Raw genomic sequence first — 10,678 nt, 5'->3', positions numbered from 1 at the left:
TATGGGGGCGGGGTTATGGGGAATTTTGGGGTGGCTGTAGCCTCCCAAGCCCTGCCTCTACCACACCCCTGCTTGGGGTATTTTGCTCTGCTGCCTCACTACAACAACCACCCAAAAATTATCCATAACTACCCCTCCCAGTGCCTCTGCTGCTACCACTACCCACCCCATGCAGCTGAGCCACCCCACCCATGTCAGGAAGAGGCCAGCGCAGCCCCTGGCCCTAAGCCCACAGTGAGAAACCGCTCTTGCCCTGTGCACAGATAAGGGGGGGCACATGCCCCCCAAGCCTTCCCTGAGGATGCACACAGTGGAAGGGAGCTGCACACGCCCTCCCCCACACAGCCCCTGGATGAGCTGCCCCTTCCTCCCGCCACTGGATGAGCCGCCCATGGCTCCATCCTGCTCCCATCCCCAGGGTCACATTCACTGCCCTGGCTGGGAAGAGTGAGGGTAGGGCTACGATTCAGAGTGACTTAGACAAATTGGAGGATTGGGCCAAAAGAAATCTCATGAGGTTCAACAAGGACAAATGTGATGTCCTGCACTTAGGACAGAACAATTCCATGCACCAGTTAAGGCTGGGGACTGACTGTCGGGCAGCAGCTCTGCAGAAATGGATCTGGGGATTACAGTGGACAATAAACTTAATATGAACCAGCAGGTTGCCTTTGTTGCCAAGAAGGCTAACAGCATACTGGGCTGCATTGGTAGGCATGTTGCCAGTAGGTCAAGGGAAGTAATTATTCCCCTCTATTCAGCACTGGGAAAGCCACATCTAGAGTACTGCATTCAGTTTTGGGCACCCCACTACAGAAATGGTATGGACAAATTGGAGAGAGTCTAGTGGAAGGCAACAAAAATGGTGAGGGGGGTGGGGGACATAGCTTATGAGGAAAGACTGAGGGAAATGGGCTTATTTAGTCTAGAGAAGAGAAGACTGAGGGGAGATTTAATAGCAGCCTTCAAGTACCTGAAAGATGGTTCCAAAGAGGATGGAGCTGGACTGTTCTCAGTGGTGGCAGATGACAGAACAAGAAGCAACAGTCTCAAGTTGCAGCAAGAGAAATTTAGCTTAGATATTAGAAAGAATTTTCTTACTAGGCAGGTGGTAAAACCCTGGAACAGGTTCCCCAGAGAGGTGGTGGAAGTTCCATCCTTGGAGGTTTTCAAAACCCGCTAGACAGAGCTCTGGCTGGGATGATCTAGTTGAGGATGGTCCTGCTTTGAGCAGGGGGCTGGACTAGATGACTTGAGGACCCCTCCTACCCTAACCTTCTCTGATTCTATGTACGTGGCATTTATCGATGACATTATTTGCTATACCAGCTAAAAAAAGCCGATGGCCAATAATGTTAATTTTCCTTTTTTTAGTGCTGCTCCAGTATGCCACTGATATACTGGTGCACCTCTACTATTTTTGGTACCAAGGGGGCATGTCTACACAAGTGCTTTAATGTGCATTAGTCTATCTTAATGTGCATTGAAGCATCACAAAAAATGTGCTATTTAGTTAAAATGTGTTAAAATAGACTAATGTACATTAACCATCACTTAAAACAGTGGGCATTTTTACACATGCTGTGGGATGCAGTGCTGAGCACTTTACTTAGCAAGCTGCACTAATTAAAGCCACCTGCACATCACATGTATCAGTGTCTCCGCACTGAAAAAATGGCGGAGGTATGCTTTGAACTAAACCTCATCCAATGTGTTTTGTTTCGAAGCACTTCACCATTTTTTCAGCATGGAGACATGTGGGGGATGCTGATACACATGGAGATGCTGATACACATGATGCAGAAGGCTGCTGGAGGATATCAATTTCCATGCTCCAGCAGACTCAGTTAATCAAGTCTACTCTGATGCGTTGGATGTCTAGTGCATTGGAGCAGGCTCTGCACACACACATAGGAGCCCCATACTCTTTAGTTAATACGCATTAAGAAAAACTAACACGCATTTTCTTAGTACCTCACAATGGAGGCACTAGATTTAATGAACCTTAACTAAAGTGTACTAATGGACGTGTAGACCAGAGTAATATATATCAAAAAGCAAATAAATACATGAATAAGCTCTTGTTAATGAAGCCTATGCACATGAATATAGCATAAATATTCTGTATTGTGCTAAAAGATCAAGTTGAGCTCATTTACAAGATTTACACAATTAAGTTACAGGAGCCAAAGAAATGCTGCACCCCTGCAAGTGAGTAGCTGTGGACATATCACCTCATAGATACAAGCCGCCAGTATAGAATCTCAGGAAGGCAGAATAAAATTTAAAAAAAAAACAAAAGATGAGTAGAAGAGTGAATAGCAGTTATAATTCTCCAAAGAATTTTCAAGACTATATAACTGGGTCAGTCCATTATATTTTACATTGACATAGCATTTAGACAACCAGGTTTTTATAGACCTAGGAAAGTGATTTGTTGTTTCTAGATAGACAGTTACACTGAAAAGTGTTCATACATCAACTAATTTCTCATTATTGTTTGTTCAAACTCATGTGAGTTGAAGTGAGATAAAAATGAATCTTGGTTGATTGGGGAAAACATCATAATTCATAGTGTAGCTAGAAAATAAATTCCAGTGACTAATATACATTAATTGTTGACTGAAAAGTGAACTGCTAAAAACTAGTTTTATGACTTACTGGAGGCTAGATTCTGCAACTCTTACTCACAATGAGCAAGATCCTTTAACTTGTTATGGCAGGTGATAGGCCAGAAAACCAAAAAGGGTCTTAAATGTCCCTTCTCTGCCCAATTCTCCTGTAGCAGAACTGAAGCAGTAAGATTTTTCTTCAGGGATTTCTTTGCAAGACCTAGTATTATGCCTAGTGCTGCAGCCCTGCCCTCATTGTGATGACTCTAGGCAGATTCCATAGACAGCCACAACCTCTGCAGAGCAGTATGTGGGGGTAGTGGGGGGAAAGTGGTATATAGCCAGTGTATCCCCAGCCTTTTACTGGCTCTGTGAGTTCTGTGCTGTACCCCTAAAAGATATGTATCATATCTAATACCTGAATCCATTCATAGTTACATTTCTATAGGTACTACTCAAAATAAAGGCTGCAGAAACTGCCCCTATATATTTACACAATTCTTCTAAACAACCCCATGAAAATCTCATTTAAATGGACAATTTAAAAAAAACTGTAGCTCTATTAAGGTTGAACTATAAGATGGCCAGATAGGAACAATAATGTCTTCAAATCACTGCTTTGGATACAAGGTTTTATGGAACTATGTTCTTCTCCCACATAAGAAAGATGAGGCTTGATAGAGATGCAGAAAGCAAGCAGAACCTTAACTGAATGCCAAGGCACAGGGACCAGCATGATGAGAGGTAGTAGCTAATGATCTTCACTCTGGAAGATTTTAGGAGCAAGAAAAGAATTACCTCTCTCTGAAGGTACAGTCTAGTTCTGCAGCAGGGCTGGTCTAATAGTTGGTTTAGTGAAATGGAATTAAATTAATGAAGAGATGGGAATGAAGTGACAATGGGTAATGTGAACTAAGGGAGGAAAAGAAGAGTTAATAATGCCTCGTGGCCCCCACCCCTTTCCTGCATGCCCCCCTAGCGCAGGGCTGTGGATAGCTGCCGCCACCCACCTGTACTGCATGGCTGCTGCTCTGCATCCATCCACATGCCACGCCCCACTCCCGGCTCCTTGTGAGGTTAATATTGTCCGGTCTACTGCAGCTAGTCAGATGATACCTGTGCCACACTGCCTCCCCTGCCCCACTTTGCGTCTGCCCCTCCCCAGCCACCCCAACTTCCCCCACAATGGAGCCTGGCCCACTCCATTGAGACATGTCCCACCCATCATTTTTGATGGGCATTCTTGATGCAACATTGGCTGGAGCCACACCCCACCGGGAGCCAAGCCCCACAAGAACGTTATGGACAAACACACAGACAGACCAACAGACTAAGCCCTAGAAAGATAGATAGATAGAATAGGTTTAAATTATTTTATTTCACCAGAAAAGATATTAAATGTCACTTTTCAACAGCGAAGTGAATCAACCTTTAAAAAAACACCCCAGCTATTCAGGAGTTCAATTCATATTCAAGTCAATAGCATTCAGAAGTCTATTTTCAGACATTCATTTGACACTTGGAGCTTGATCAAATAAAGGACGTGGGTGCCTTTAGTCCAAGAGATCAAAAAACATGCCCCCTGTCATCCTGCCTGAGTGACTGGAGGTATCCAAGTTGTCACCAGTATAATTAAGTTTAGATTAGGCCCAGAATTGCTAATATCTTGATAGGGCTTTTAGGTGCCAAAGTAATTTATTATTCCACGTATAAAATCAATTCCTCAAGCCGGGGGGGGGCAGATGCCAGGACTCAGCTCCCATCTAGAACAGTGCCTGTTCTCTCTCTCTCTTCTTCCCTAACCATATCAATCTTCCATCTTTTCTGCACAGTGGCCAAGCTTCAGCAGAAGGGGTGGACAATGTCCTCAGCTCAGCCTTGGCCCTAGTCTAGTAATTAGGGCCCTCTCTGAGGAAGTGGGAGAGGTAGATTTAATCCCTTCAAATTCTTACCTCCTGCGTGCTCCAACCAAAGGGTTATTATGTAAAGGTTTTTAAAAGAAAAGAAAATGAGCCAGCCAACTGTACACAAATGGATTATTTAGTCTCCTAAGTCTAGGTATGGGCTTTGGGAAGTGTAGCACAGTTTTACGTAGGTGACTAAAATGAAGATGAAGGGAGGCAGCTAAGACTAGGAGAGAAGCTGGGTTTCTGCTTTCTTTTGCTCTCTCCCAACTCTTCAGTTTTTCCTATTGGTTGGCTTAGGGCAGTAATTCTCATCCACAGTGCTGGGACATAATGAGATCCTTTTAAGGGTATGGTACAGTGCCACACAATATTAGCATTGTTAAATGTGCAAATACCTACATGATTCACAAGGCAGATCCAGAGATTTCAAATAGGAAACCAAAGTGTCAAAAGCCTTTTCCTGTCATGGTTTTTCTGCATATTTTGCAACAGAAGAATTGTTCTATTGTTTTTCCATAGTAAAAAAAAATGAATGAAAGCCTTGAGGTGACTGAGGGGTACTTCCTTATTGAAGTCAACGAGCATATATCATCTTTAACCTGTTGAGGATTCAACCAGTCTATAAAAAAAACCAGTTAAAAATCATGAGTCTAGAGGGCATATTTCGCTAGATGAAGTCGATTCTAAAACAAGCAACATTTGTTATTAAATGTATATGTCTGTTTGACATGAATATAAAAAGGAACAAATCAGACAAAATTAAATTCCAATATGAAAGTGGATTGTGCATGTTTTGCCTCCTGTAGAAGCCTAACCCCCCACACCCCTGCCTTAGTTACAGCATTCTCTGCTGTCAACATTATAGTCCTAAGCAGAAAAAAACATCAGGGTAGATGAGATATTTTAAATATAGAATGCAATTTGAAAGCAACAGCTTAAAACATAGATAATATGTTCTATGTAATAGAAGAAAAACTATTGAGAAACTAGAAAGGGCACCCTTCTAGCAGTGAGGTTAATAGTGTCCAGTCTACTGCAGCTAGTCAGATGATATCCTACTAACATTTTAAACAGAACCTATACAACAGAAATAAAAGGATCTATTAACCTCACTTTATTTAATTTACTTGCCATAATTTTGTCCCTGATGGCTTTTTTGTTTGTGGAAATAGCTCATTTTGAGCTTTGTATAATGGAGGTTCTTTTCATTCCTAAGGCCATAGTGTGAGCCACGCATCTCTCTCAGCTCTGATTTACCAGTTCAAATCCAAACTACATACAGAGTGATTTAAGATAACCATTTGATAGCCTATGAGAACTCAAGACAGTTGTCTTAGTCCATTTCCAAATAAAAAAGGTCTAGATGGCCGAAACCTGTAATTAAAGCTTGTTAAAAGTCCCCCTAGAAAGGACATAGCCTATATAAGAATCAAAATTAAACAATTCTTGCAGTTCTAGAAGTGATCCCCATTTAGTCAGTGATGGTGCAGTAGTGTGGAGATTTCTGAATTCCCACCACGTGTTTCTTACAGCAATAAAAGTCTTCTGTCTAGACCCTCTCATTTAAAGATATGTCATGACAATTTCCCACCTTTTTTCATTGCTTACCTTCTTAGTTTATAATCAACAGTAGTTTATAATCAACAAAGAGCAAAACAATAAATGATATTAGAGAATTCTTCAGTTGAGCAGAAACAGATATAATGTGATCAAATGATAGTAGCTGAAGAAAATAAAAATTGACACTGGAAATAAGATTCAAGTTTTTAATAATGGGGATATTGGAGAGAGTGCCATTGGAACATATCAGCTAAGGTAAATTTTCTAGTACTTAGAGTAGCAATGCTCAACCAGGGTGCCACAGCTCCCTGGAGTGCCACAGAGTACCACACAATATTAGCACTGTTGGTTTGCAAACATGAGTCACAAGATAAACCAGGGATTTCAAATAGAAGTTCATAGTTGTGGTCTGATTTCTTTGCAATAGAAAAAACTATTCTATTATTTTTCTGTAATCACAAAAAGCGTGAAAACTAAGCTGGCATTTTCTGGTGGGTGCTTCAAATTTATTCACATCAATGCAAATCAGTCCAGGTGGGCCTTGAGTCTAAAAAGATTGAGAACCACTGACTTGGAGGTTTTAAATTGAGACTCGATGTCTTTGAAAAAAAAGAAAGAGATGTTCTCATTAAACCATTTGTTATTTGGCTAGATACAGAAGTAACTGGATGAAATACTTTGATCTGTTATGAAGTGGGTTGGAATGAATCATCAGAATGGTTCTATTGGGCCTTAAAATCCAGTAATTAATTTTATATATTAAATATTCTGAAACTTCCTCACTGGTATTTAGCTATCAATTCCATCCATTTTTTTCTTCCTGGTCACTTTAAATGAAAACCTAACTTAAATGAAAAACTCAGCTACAACACAGACAGGACAGGAATAATTATAATGAAACAATAGATTTAGGACATAATGAGATAGTTTGAGAACAAAACATTGGCAGAAATGTATAGAATCAAAATATGTAAAATAATCAAACTACCATACGTAAAATCATAATAATTATCAAAAACATATCTAAGTATGGTTTATACAGTTATGCAGTTTACCTGGCAAATGCTTAATGTAATATAAATTTAAATAATTATAGTTTTTAACACTTCAAAGTCAGTCCCATATGTAATTATTTCTTTTGTTTTATATGTGTATAACATGTTGACAATATCATGTATGGACTTCTTGTGTGAGTTGTTTATTTCCAGGCTAACACTTAAGTTCATTAATAGGATACTACTCAAAACTGGCAACAGAAGAAATCTGACAACAGATGATGTATCCCTATCACAAAAGGATAAGAAACTTTGTCATGGTGTCAATTACTCACAATTTGTCACAAAACCTGCACATACTTCAGGGTTGTCATTCAAAGACTGATTAAAACCTAGTAAACAATTTTAATGGTAGATTCACAAAAGTGGAAGTAAATCTAATCAGCAAGATACCACTTAACTCTTCTTGTACAATTTAAAAATCAAGAAGAAAGGCTGAAAATTTCTTTTAAAAGTAAAAACAAATGGAAAAAGAATATTTGATTGAAGACTCTTAAAACATTTCTAATTCAAGTAAAATGTTATATCCTACAACTTCTTGGTGATTTCTGTTCATGGATTCAGTAGCAAAAAAAAAAAAAGTATTTTTCTTTAAATTGAGGTCGTGGTGCTACTGCACTTTGAGTATTTTTTTTCAGACAGTTGTGCAAAAGTTTAATCAACCTCAGTCCTTTTGTCAAATATTCTGACATGTTGACATGTCTGCAATGTGTTAGGCCTCTAGTTTAGAGAGAAGGAAAAGCTATTTTTATATATATCCAGGTCACTTGTTAACTATTTATCTGCATTGCAAACTCAGTAATAAGAAGTTCACTTTAATATTAATCTAACATAGTCACTAACTTCATGATGTGAAACATATTTAATACTTAATTAGCTCATCTAGGGTTGTTAAGGTGATGTTTTCAGTGCACCGTTTCCCAAGTTAAAAAATGGCCCAGATACATCCTGGGCAATTTATTACAGTACTACCTGTTTTGGGGCCATTATTTTTCCTGCTTGTACTCTTGTCCCCCTCTTTCTAAACTCAAGGTCATGCTCAGCTTGAGTCAACAAGACAGATGTGAGGCTTCATTTCAGTTCAACCCCATCTTTGAGTTTTCATTTTCCAATTTTAGGCAGGTCAGCTTTACTGGATGAACTTACACAGAATAGCAGCTGCCATTCCATCCATCGTCTCATTTCCTGTCTACTGTTCTCCCCTACAATGCAACGATGCTGTTACTCCAGGTTTTGTGATCTGAACATTTCAAATTAATGTGCCTGTTTGCCTCCACATTTCTACATGTTTTGAAGTGAAAAAGCCTGTTGCCCTCTAATCTTGTAAAAAAAGAAAAATTTGAAGGCAATGAATGCAAAATATTGTTTAAAAGTTCACAACTACTACAAGCTTTATTAATAATCAGCTTCTGTCTTGGATACCTATTTTGTTGCCTTCATGAATTGTCAGACCATTCATCAACTCAAAGATTAAGAGTCAAAGTTACTTACAAAGCAGCATACTTTGGGCTTTTGTATCGAGAAACTGCACTACCAGGGTGGCTAGAAATATTTAAAATACTGGTGCTATAGACGGTTTCAACATCTTTTATGCCACTGAAAGATTACTGGTTTCAAATGAATTCAAGGGCAGATTGAGTCATCTTTCAGCACTGAGAGAACTGTATGTTGATTCCAAAAAAAATGCAGGACACAGCTGGGAAAGTTTTCAGCCACATCTACATGTAAGTTAGAAGTTCTCTAGCTATAGTGCCAATTAGACACTTTTGCAGTGTTAGAATAATTATTATGGGTAAATATGCATTTTCAATCTTCTGGAGCAAGACAAACAGTACACAATGAATACAGTGGGATGCTTTGGCAGTATGAGAAATACAAGTTTTTTTATTCTTAAAGGCAGCTGCATTAAGTATAAATAGCTAAATTAACACTCAAGTGGTTTAATAAGGAACTAGAAAACTAATTTATTTCAGCTGAAGTATTGTTTACTTGCTATATAAGCAGTTATTGGTGTGTATTTATCAAGTATTGCACCATTAGTGCCTGGTCCTGTTAATGATTTGGAAATTATTTCCATGTTGGCAAGTACTGAGCGTGGACATTTTGTCTTACTGAAGGAGTGTGAGCAAATATGCCCAAATGAGAGGGAATCTGACCTTCTGTAACCTGTAATTCAGTGATATCTTTAATGTAAGTATACCCTTGAGAAGTGAATTCTTTCTCCTAGTAATTAGCCTGGGTTCAAGCTGAAGGAACGGAATCAGTCATGAACAACAGAAATGATCTTATGGAAATGACTATATTTAATAATTAAACTAATGTTGTTCAAAAGTTTGTAAAAGCTGCAGTATACCTAACCATGCCTTTAGCCACCTGACAGGCTGCATGGGTGGATCTAGAAGTTTGAAAAGCCGGCTGCAAATGGTGATGTGCATTATCACATATAAAACAACACATTTTTCTCCAGTTAAGAATAAACTAGACGTTTTACTAATATGCTAGGGGCCTACAGCTGTATTATTCACTTCAAGATTGAAAAAAAACAAACTTCCTTGGAATGAGTTCGAAATAATCTGTGGGGCTGTGAAGTAGGAGATACATTACCAGGAGCAGCTAAGGGACAGCAGAATTGCTGAACAAAGGATAGGTGGGACATCAGACCATTGAAAAGAAGAGAGGGTTAACACCTGTGGAATAAAGAATTTAGAAGGGATCAAGTAGATTATATGGCACCAGGAAGGTACGGAGAGAATTGACCCCCTCAGCCCTGCCTGGCTGGAAATGCTGCTGCCACTGCCAGGCAGTTGGTTTTAATCTTTGGGTGAGCCAGAAATCAAAGTGGAGGACAAGTGCACCAGTGCACACCCTGCCCCAGATCTCCCCTGCCAGGCAGTAAAAGTGATAGCTTTTTGACATTTTTGTTATCATATTCAGGGCAGTTGTTATGATATGCAGGGCAGTAAAAAAATTATGAACTGCGGGGGATAGAGGAAGGGATAAAAGAGCGAATTACATATTCCACTCTGAAATGAATGAACGCCATTTGGGTTATATATCAAAGGAACAGTTCCCTAAAAATCAGTGAGGAAAGCTTATCAGAATGTGATTCCATACTCTCTCTCAAACTGTATATACAAATACTTATACCTCAGGTTGGGTTTTTTTAAGTGATCAGCATGTGCATGTGATTCTCTTTAGTGTGCTGGCTTTACAGCAATTTTTCAAAAGGCATTGTGGTACTTATTTTTTATTTAAGATGCCATTTATTTGTGAATTCTCAAAAAAGCCTACAACACATTCTTTCCAGTTAAGAGAACTTAATTCTCTTAATTCCAGTTAAGAGAACTATTGAATTAAAGGCTTGAGGTAAGAAAACTTTGCCTAATTTATTTATAAAGGTTTAATAAAAGCTATTTGATTCATAATGACCCTTTGTGAATAAAGTAAGTTTGGAGTGTCAGGGTGCAGGTGCATAGGACTGCAGATGCTCAGTAAGTTTGTGTAGAAGGGTGCGATGCACAAACTGTTTGTGGATACAGTGGGT

The 10,678-nt window shown here is 39.2% G+C and overlaps 1 long non-coding RNA gene across 1 annotated transcript in view; it reads left to right on the top strand.

Moving 5' to 3' along the window:
- The first annotated feature begins 1,114 nt into the window (after window positions 1–1,114).
- Window positions 1,115–10,678, top strand: part of LOC109299680 — a 15,774-nt gene continuing 6,210 nt past the window's right edge. Inside the window, exons 1-2 of the long non-coding RNA XR_002097955.1 lie at window positions 1,115–1,128; window positions 10,596–10,602. This is a non-coding gene — a long non-coding RNA (uncharacterized LOC109299680). The remainder of the gene's footprint in view (window positions 1,129–10,595; window positions 10,603–10,678) is intronic.

Source organism: Gavialis gangeticus, unplaced genomic scaffold, assembly GCF_001723915.1.
Source record: "Gavialis gangeticus isolate Ggan-Ray unplaced genomic scaffold, GavGan_comp1, whole genome shotgun sequence".
In the NCBI taxonomy this organism is placed as follows: Eukaryota; Metazoa; Chordata; order Crocodylia; family Gavialidae; genus Gavialis; species Gavialis gangeticus.
This window is presented reverse-complemented; position numbering and strand designations above follow the sequence as displayed.